This window comes from Mastomys coucha, unplaced genomic scaffold (assembly GCF_008632895.1).
Source record: "Mastomys coucha isolate ucsf_1 unplaced genomic scaffold, UCSF_Mcou_1 pScaffold20, whole genome shotgun sequence".
Taxonomy (NCBI): Eukaryota; Metazoa; Chordata; class Mammalia; order Rodentia; family Muridae; genus Mastomys; species Mastomys coucha.
In genome coordinates, this window is record NW_022196903.1 from 141,477,893 (window position 1) to 141,487,568 (window position 9,676).

A 9,676-nucleotide genomic window follows, 5' to 3' on the forward strand; every position below is an offset into this window, starting at 1 on the left:
ACAAAAGCATAGAGACCTTACATTGCTTCACACGTTTGGTTGTTGTTTAAGTGAAGTATTGATGGTAATTTCTAAAGGCTGATAAAACAATTGTGAAATGCATGGAAAAGTCATGAGCAAAATTAAATCATTCATGGAAAAAAATCCTGTACATAATTCAGCCAGTACTGTTATAAGATTATAATAAAATTATGTATAACCAAATAAAGGAATAAATCAATAAGATGAAATTTAAAGCAGGGGCTGGAGAGATGCTTCAACAGTTAAGAGAACTTGCTGTTCTTCCAGAGGACTCAGGAGTTTGAGTCCCAGCACCCACACTGCAACTCAGCACCCTGGGTAACTATAGTTCCAGTGTGTCTAGTACAGCCTTCTGGCCTCCACAGGCACTGCCTAAAAGTGTTGCTCATGCATACATGCAAGCAAAACACTCACACACATAAAATAAATAAACATAAAAAATTTTAAAAATAAAATTGAAAGTATGAACAGAAATCAGTACACCCAGGAACTTAATATAAAAGCAAAGCTTTTTAAATTTTTTTCTTCACCAAAGTAGTAAATGCCACTGCTTAAGCTTAAATTATTGAATAAACAAATCACTTACCCCCACCCAGGCACCACTAAAATGAGCAAGTATGTGGAAAAAAAATGGGAGAGAAAGAGAAGTGGAACAGTTTGTGTACTATGTAAAGAGGTGGGACTGGAAACGTGAGAGTGGTGAGGAACAGCCTGATGGGAACAGCCCACACTGCCACCTGAGGCCTTGGTGATGTCCAGGCCCATGCTACCTCTGAGGGCCACATCTGGGTCCATGGCCCTGCAGCTGCAAAAGCCTGTGTTGATGTTCATGGCCCTTGTTACCTCCGAAGGCCATTCAAACATCCCTGGTCTAGGCTGCCCCCTGGGCCATGTTGATGTCTGAGGGCCACACAGAGCTGGCTCTACCCCTTGCCTGGGCAGTTGTGGGTCCAAAGTCCACCCTGCCACAGGGCATGGAGGCTAAACGCAGGGAGCTTGACTGAGCTTATTCCAAAGCCGCTGCCTGGCTCAGGGAACCCAGGGCAACACCGCTCCAGGGCGGAACAAGTGCAGTCTGAGGTGTGAGAAAGCCAAAGCTGGTATTCCCTAACTTCCAGTTTTCTAGTCGCTGCTAGAAAATCACACAGAGACATCAGGAACAAAGTGTGTGTTTGTGTGTGTGTGAGTGTGTGTGTGGGGTGCAGTCCACAACCCGCAACAAAGCCAGGACTGTTGGGGGCCCAAAATCTAGCGGCATCTAGCCTGAGGCCAGGGCTGGGAGCTCTGTCTTAGCTAATTGTCAAAGGTAGCTGTGGTTGTCTGGGGCTCAGATGAACCTTCTTCGGGAGATTGAGGCAGTGGCTCTGCTCCATGCTCCCATGTGGTTCTTGATAAAAGAGACAGTCCTTGGCCCCAAACTGTTTATTGGTTGTTCATTGTGGAAAATGGATACATACCATACCTCTCAGAGTGGATCCAAGATTAAATACCTTTTGCAGGGAGGAATGTCTGGGAAGAGAAGCTTATTAGCTAAACCCTCAGGCCTCTAGGAATCTCCTAAGCATGGAGAACTCTGCTCTGGGCAGATGTGACCCGAAGCTCCTCCTTTTCTATTTATTAAAGAAGACGTGTCATTGAGTGATTGTCTAGTGTTATTTGAAGTGAAAATTTTGGGTGGGGTGGAAGCATCAAAATAAAACACTACACAGGTAAGAGGAGCAGCACAGGTAAGAGGAGAGTTAGCCAGAAGAATAATGAGAGATGGCAAGGGATTATTGAACCAATTAATTGTTCATTAGACTGTACAGCTTGTGAGAATATTAACGTTGGTTTTAAAACGTTGAAAACTTTTGATTAATCCACACAGACATCATGTTTTCCTTATTATCATGTAAATTTCCCCAAATACAGTAGCCATTTGGCTTTGGCAAGAGAGTTCATCTGTCCCTGGAAGGTCTCAAGTCAGTCATCTGTGGGTCTTAGCCTGTTTGTCTCAGGAATCTTTGGGTCTGTGGTGCAGTGTTGCCTTTCCTCCTCCTCCTCCTCTTCCTCCTCCTCTTCCTCCTCCTCCTCCTCCTTTTCCTTCTCCTCCTCCTCTTCCTCCTCCTCCTCCTCCTCTTCCTCCTCCTCCTCTTCTTCCTCCTCCTCCTCCTCTTCCTCCTCCTCCTCTTCTTCCTCTTCCTTCTCCTTCTCCTCCTCTTCCTCTTCCTTCTCCTCCTCCTCCTCTTCCTCTTCCTTCTCCTCCTCTTCCTCCTCCTCCTCCTCCTCTTCCTCTTCCTTCTCCTCCTCCTCCTCTTCCTCTTCCTTCTCCTCCTCTTCCTCCTCTTCCTCCTCCTCTTCCTCTTCCTTCTCCTTCTCTTCCTCTTCCTCCTCCTCCTCTTCCTTCTCCTTCTCCTCCTCTTCCTCCTCCTCCTCCTCTTCCTTCTCCTCTTCCTCCTCTTCCTCTTCCTCCTCCTCCTCTTCCTCTTCCTCCTCCTTCTTCTCCTCTTCCTCCTCCTCCTTTTCCTTCTCCTTCTCCTCTTCCTCCTCCTCCTCCTCCTTCTCCTCCTCTTCCTCTTCCTTCTCCTTCTCCTCTTCCTCCTCTTCCTCTTCCTCCTCCTCCTCTTTCTCTTCCTCCTCTTCCTCTTCCTTCTCCTTCTCCTCTTCTTCCTCCTCCTTCTTCTCTTCCTCTTCCTCGTCCTCCTCTTCCTTTTCCTCCTCCTCCTCTTCCTCCTCGTCCTTCTCCTTCTTCTGTAGAGATAAACCTGTAGAGTAATCATAACAAAGGAGCAGAGCCCCAGCAGGGGAATGTCTGCACAGGGTGGGTACTGTGTGTTAAGCTTGTAATAGTTTGCTTGGGAACTCATCATGATTTGTTGTTATGCTCCTAGAAAAAAGGCAAGGGTGTTTGAGGAACTTAGCCCTGGAAGGCATCCTTTAAGAGGGGAGCTGCCTGTGTTGTATTAGGGAGAGCAGAGGGAAGGGTTGAGGATTTGTCTGCTCTGGATGGCTGAGGAAGAAAATATCATGTTAATTATGTATCTGGGATAGGCTGTAACAGCTTTTCTGTAAAAGGAAACTGGTTGTTAATTAAGGATTAAATAATGGCATAGATCAACATAGTTTTTTGACCCATAGGGGTAGATTAAATATGATTTTTGGACCTTAAAAATTTTTAAACAAATTGAAAATTTTTAGGTTCGAAGGTATGAATGCTAAGGAGAAAAATAAATGTTTAAATTTAGAAAGCAAGGAAATTTTAGGTTCAGGGTTTCAGGTGTGTGTTTTTTTGTTTTTGTTTTTGTTTTTTGTTTTGGTTTTGTTTTTGTTTGTCCGGGCAGTGCTGGGAAACTGCGGGTCTGACCAACCTACCTATCACCCTGGCCCAGATCCAGGGCTTTGAGTGATCCCATCCCATCTCTTAACTGCTGAAGCGTGTGAAGGGGCCATTCCTGCCAAACCAAAGCTGCAGGATCTCCATGATACGGGCAACAACAGGATATCTGAGAGGAGTCCTGGTGAGGATCCAGTACTGATAGTCTAGCAGAAGCCAGAGGCCTCAAACCAGACCAATGACTCATTGCAATGAACATTTGCAAGTAAAGCTGTTTGGGAAAAGGGTGTACTGTGTTACACACTACAGTACACTGCAGCTTCCTTGGCAAGATATTTTTATGTTTTATTATTTTTATTATTTGTTTTCTTTGGTGGGGGGTTGCAAGGGCAGAGAGTCCATATAGACTGACAGGGAGCTGAGTGGGGTTGGGGTACATGATGTAAAATTCATAATTAATCAATAAAAGGGTTTTAAAAGTACACAAATCACTCAAAACCCTGCGTTGATTTCTTAGAAATTTAAATCATGACCACCTAGATTAACTGTTTAGTGTACCATTCATTCAATAAGTAGGAGCTTTCATTAGAAAGATGATATTTGTTCCCAGCCTCAAAGCACATTGGAGGTTTGAAGACTTGATGTTAAAATGGCAATAGTGCACAGCCATCAGGCAGGGTGTTGGGGGTTGGATGTAAAATGTTCCTTTGTATTAGTTGCTGTGATAAAACACCATGACCAAAAGTGACTGATGGACAGAGTTTATTTTGACTGACAGTTGTAGAGGGAGAATCCTCATGGTGAGAGGGACAGTTGTAAAGGGAGAATCCTCATGGTGAGAGGGACAGTTGTAAAGGGAGAGTCCTCATGGTGAGAGGGACAGTTGTAGAGGGAGAATCCTCATGGTGAGAGGTACAGTTGTAAAGGGAGAATCCTCATGGTGAGAGGTACAGTTGTAAAGGGAGAATCCTCATGGTGAGAGGGACAGTTGTAGAGGGAGAATCCTCATGGTGAGAGGGACAGTTATAAAGGGAGAATCCTCATGGTGAGAGGTACAGTTATAGAGGGAGAATCCTCATGGTGAGAGGTACAGTTGTAAAGGGAGAGTCCTCATGGTGAGAGGTACAGTTGTAGAGGGAGAATCCTCATGGTGAGAGGTACAGTTGTAGAGGGAGAATCCTCATGGTGAGAGGTACAGTTATAGAGGGAGAATCCTCATGGTGAGAGGTACAGTTGTAGAGGGAGAATCCTCATGGTGAGAGGTACAGTTGTAAAGGGAGAATCCTCATGGTGAAAGGTACAGTTGTAGAGGGAGTATCCTCATGGTGAGATGTACAGTTGTAGAGGGAGAATCCTCATGACAAGGGAAACAGTTGTAGAGGGAGAATCCTCATGGTGAGGGAGACATGGCAGTAGCTGGGACAGCAACTGGAGCATGAAGCTCCACACCTTCCTCCACAGGCATGAAGTAAAGAGAGGAACTGGAAGTAAAGTGAGGCTATAAACTCTCAAAGCCAATCACCTGATATATTTCCTTCTTCAAGGCCACACCTAACCCCCCTCCTCTCCAACAGCACCACTAATCAGGGACAATATGTTCATATGTCCAAATCTATGGGGCCATCACTGCTCTATCCCTGCAGGTCATATGCTGGGACACTTAGTCCTCAGCTAGGAATACAGTTTTGAGAGGTGTCAGAATTGTTGAGGTTTATAGGCTCATTGTTCTTCTAGTCTGGTTATCTAGATCGAAATCCACCAAGATAAAAAGTGTACCACAAACTCTTGTTACCATGAGCACAACCCAAGATAACATGCATTTCCCATTGTATCTCAAATTATGAATCAGAATAATGTTGAGTGAACTTACTAAAACATAATCCACTCTATCTCTGGCTACTCTCTGGCAATGGTGCTCTTCTTGCTCCCATGGTTATCCCCAAGTGGCGGTCCAAATGTAGATTGCTGTCTGTAAGCAAGTAAGAGAAGGTGAAAGATAAGGCTAGAACCTGTGATGGGGCAGTGGAAAAGAAGGCAGGCTGAGAGTTTTAGAGATGGGTAGAGAGAGAGACAGAGAGATGGAGAGGGAGATGGAGATAGAGATGGAGATGGAGATGAGCAGACAAGATGGAACCTATAGGAGAAGAAGATGAATCGGATCCAAGTGGCTTGAAATAGCCACAGTAGCTATGGATATCTGTAGAAGAGCAATAGAATAATATAGGGCAATTGTCCAATCTAGGTGTGCAGCTTGTATCAATATCAATTGAGTTTTGAGTTCTTTTTGTGGGCATTTTGGGGATTGAGAATCTAAAGTTCTATAAATCTGACTGATAAATTATAAGCCTCTGGAGTTTTCTTTATACAGGGTTTAGAGCAAGTCTTGGCAGACTAGCTGGGGAATGGATGGCTGGGTATGTGATTGGTTCTGCAGCAAGCAAATCGAACTGTGGGAAATTGGATGGACTGCCACTTGGGGATAGCCATGGGGGCAGGGAGACTGTCAGGGCTGGAGAGTATCCAGTGCTAGCATGGATTGTTTTTAATAATTTCATGCAACAGAATAAATTTCTCAATTTGTTTCCATCAGGTACTCTGTTGGAGTAATGAGCTAAGGAACTAATGCATATAATTAATAAGAAAAGAGGGTCCTCACTCTGGTATCCTGACATAGAATTGGAGTGAGGAGAGGGTATTCACTGTGAAATCCTGGCATAGAATAGGTGTGGGGAAAAGGTTATCATTGTGACATCCTGACATAGAATTTGTGTCCGAGATAGTCACCACTGTGGTACATTGACACTGTGGTCTTTGGGCCTTTGCAACTGCTTTGTAAGGGGAGTGTGGAAGAGTTATGGGGCCATGTGCTAGGGAAGACTCAGAATGCTATAGGTAGAGAGTCATAGGCCACCAGCAGAAAAGCTGAAGACTAGAGTGTCAATAGAAATGGCTATAAAGGCTCACCAGCTTCTAGAGGACTCTCTGAGAACTGAGGCAGATGCCATTCATAATGTGACAATGTTCTTCCCTGTACTCATATTTTGAGTAAGACTAAATTAAAAGGCGAGGAACTTGTTCTTAATAGAGCAAAGTTCAATATAGCACAGCAGGCTGTTACTGTTTATTCTCTTCTTGGTGAGAATTCTCATCGAAGAGGGTAGAAATTTGTGAAAAATCTGCAGTTTGTTGAGTAAAGGAATACAAGCTTGTTTGCAGTTGCAAATGAGGCAGGTGAGAGAGACAACATGGCTGCAGTTGTTAGAGGTGAAGAGCGCCATAGCAAAGTCACACATTTGTATGGAGATAACAGGAGCAAAAGCCCACATATTTAAGTTTCAAGCTTAACAATGCAAAGTAATCTGGAAATCTTTTATTTAAAAAGAGAGTGCTAGAACAAAAGAGAGCCTAAGCAGAGAATGCTACACAGTGGAACTGTCCTCCAACGAGGTCACCCAGGGAAGTGCTTTCCTCAGGGTTAGCCAGGTAAGTATTCAGAGGGCAATGCAGCTGAAGTACACGGAGCGCAGGCTACATCTTGAGCTGGAGAGGAGAGTGTGTCCGTCCACATGATGATTCTTGAAGACATGTAGAATTGTAAAACCACTGAGGCTTGCACCAAGGTTCAGAGAAGAGCTGATGAAAACAGGCAACTTGTAGCAGACATAGCCCTGCGGAGAAGTCGGAGTGAGAAGCTTTGCGGTCAGAGCCTAACATTCAGTGGAGATCCCAGGATGTTGGAGATGCCAGGAACTAGGATGTCAGCTGAGAAAAAATGCAGTCTGAGAGAGGTCACATGTGCTGCCTACAGCAGGGCTCCAGAGGCAGGACTGTTGAAACACATATTATGCAACCAGATGCTAGATATGCACCTGTTGGGTTGGGTGTTGGCCTTGTTGAGTTTTGATCCTGTGGCAGTCTAATATTTCCTTACTACCCTCCAAAGCCTCCCTTTTGGAATGGGTATATCTGTTCTATACCATTTGATATTTGAAGTAAGTAATTTATTTGTCATTTTACAGAGGCCTCAGACCTAAGACTTTGCCTTGATGGTTTGAAGATACTTTCTATTCTTGACCAATGATAGGAGTAATAAGACAATGGAGGCTTCAAAGTTGGATGAAATCATAGTGAATTATGAAATAGCCATGAGGTGATTGCTGCCTGGGTGGAATGATACAGTTTGAATATGAGATGTCCCCAGAATCCTCATGTGTTTTAATGCTTTATCTACTGCTGACAGTGCTGTTTTGGGAGGTAGCAAACCCTGATGGACACTATTCTAGAGCGGTCTGGTTCTCTGCATCTTAACTCAGTGAGGTATAATGAATTCTTCCCCAATTTCCTGCTCTATGGACCCAGCCCAAAATGCCATCCCTTTTCCTACCATGACAGACATAGTCCCCTTAGGCTGTGAACCACAGCTTAACTCTCCTCTCTTACTCTGCTTCCTTTTGATAGTTTGTTAAAGTAATGAGAAAGATAGGAACATATATGTCCAGTGTGGTCTTTTCTGAAATGTTTAACAATTGTATTGGTTTTAAGAATTAAACAAAATGGGCCGGCGAGATGGCTCAGTGGTTAAGACCACTGACTGCTCTTCCAAAGGTCCTGAGTTTAAATCCCAGCAACCACATGGTGGCTCACAACCACCTGTAATGAGATCTGATGCCCTCTTCTGGTGCTTCTGAAGTCAGCTACAGTGTACTTATGTGTAATAATAAATAAATCTGTTCAACCTGCTAGAGCGAGCAGGGTTGAACAGAGCGAGTAGAGGTCCTAAAAATTCAATTCCCAACAACCACATGAACGCTCACAACCTATACAGCTACAGTGTACTCACATACATAAATAAATAAATCTTAAAAAATAATTAAACCAAACCAAACCAACCAAACAAACAAAATAGGTCCTAAAATTCACATGAAAATGCATGGAACAACAAACAGGTCAGATGATCTTGAAAAAGAACGGTTAATTTTCTCATTTTTTCTGCATTCAAACTAGATCAAAGTTACAGTGATCAGACTTTGGCAATGCTCTAAAGTTTGTCTCAAGACCACTGGAAGAGAATAAAAAAGACACATAAAACCCTTGCACATGTGGCCAAATGAAGGGTCTCAGATCATTCAGAGGGAAGGGCAGCCTTTCAGCAAACAATGTTAAGAAAATGTACCTCAACACACAACAGAATGAGACTGGAACTTCACCTTGTCATTCCAAACCAAACCCAGTGTGGACCTGAAACCAAAACATGCCTACACTCTTGGGGGAAGGGTAGACCTGTCCTTGCTGTCCACAGATAGATGTTCAGAGCACATGTTGCCTTTAAACATGGCTTCCAGTCCCATAAGAGTTTATTAACTAGAATAGGGGGTGGGGGAGGTGCAATTATGGCACAAAAAAAAATGGTCTCATTTCTAAGAGTTCATTTGATGAGACTGAATTCCTGAGGGATTCCCTTAGAACTTTAGCACACAAAAGTGATTAAGCAACAAGATCTAGAGAAATTGCATAAAAGCCTTTCAATTCTAACTTGATTAGGCATGCACCAAAATATCACCTATCACCCATCAAAATGAGAGTTTTTTTTTTATCCCAAATAAATCTATAAGTATGGCAAGAGAGCGGAGAGGACATGACCAAATGTAGAAGACTTTCTGGTGTATAGAGAAAAAAAATCAAGTTTAGAGTCATCAAATTTGAACAAGACCATTTTGATAGATAGATCTATTAATGATCAAGAAAGCAAGGATCTTGAACCCAGATAAGTAGGTAGAATATGTAGTTAAATGTTTTTACTGAACAAAAGTTAATTCTGACACTGACAACGTTATTAACTTTTATATGTGTAACATACAAAAGAGCAGATGAAGTCAAGAGAACCCCAAAATGCCCAATCTGATTGATTGGAAACAGTCACAAAAAGATATGTGTGTCTCAAGTGGAAAATTTGCTTCACAATTCAACCTCTGGGTTCTGTAAACTGTCAATCAAGTTGAGGGAAATTTGGCAAGGGAGGGAGGGGGCTCCATCACAGCCACTGCAGCTAATGCCAGGATGTTTGAGAGCGCTAAGGAGTCTGTGTTTCTTATTGCTTCAGTAATGTTATTACTGGTTCTCAAGTATTCTATCATGTTTCCTGTTGAAAGACAAGAATATACTTACTATGAATGCACTAGAGGAGGGTTGTGATTCTCTCCTTTTTGTTTGAGCAGAAACTCAATTTGCTAAAACTAGAGCCATCTTGAAATTTTAATCAGTATAAAGGATAGCAAATCTTAGGTTCCTTGGAGTGAGAAAACACGTTATAGGTCTACATGTTTATTTTGATGCTATACTTGA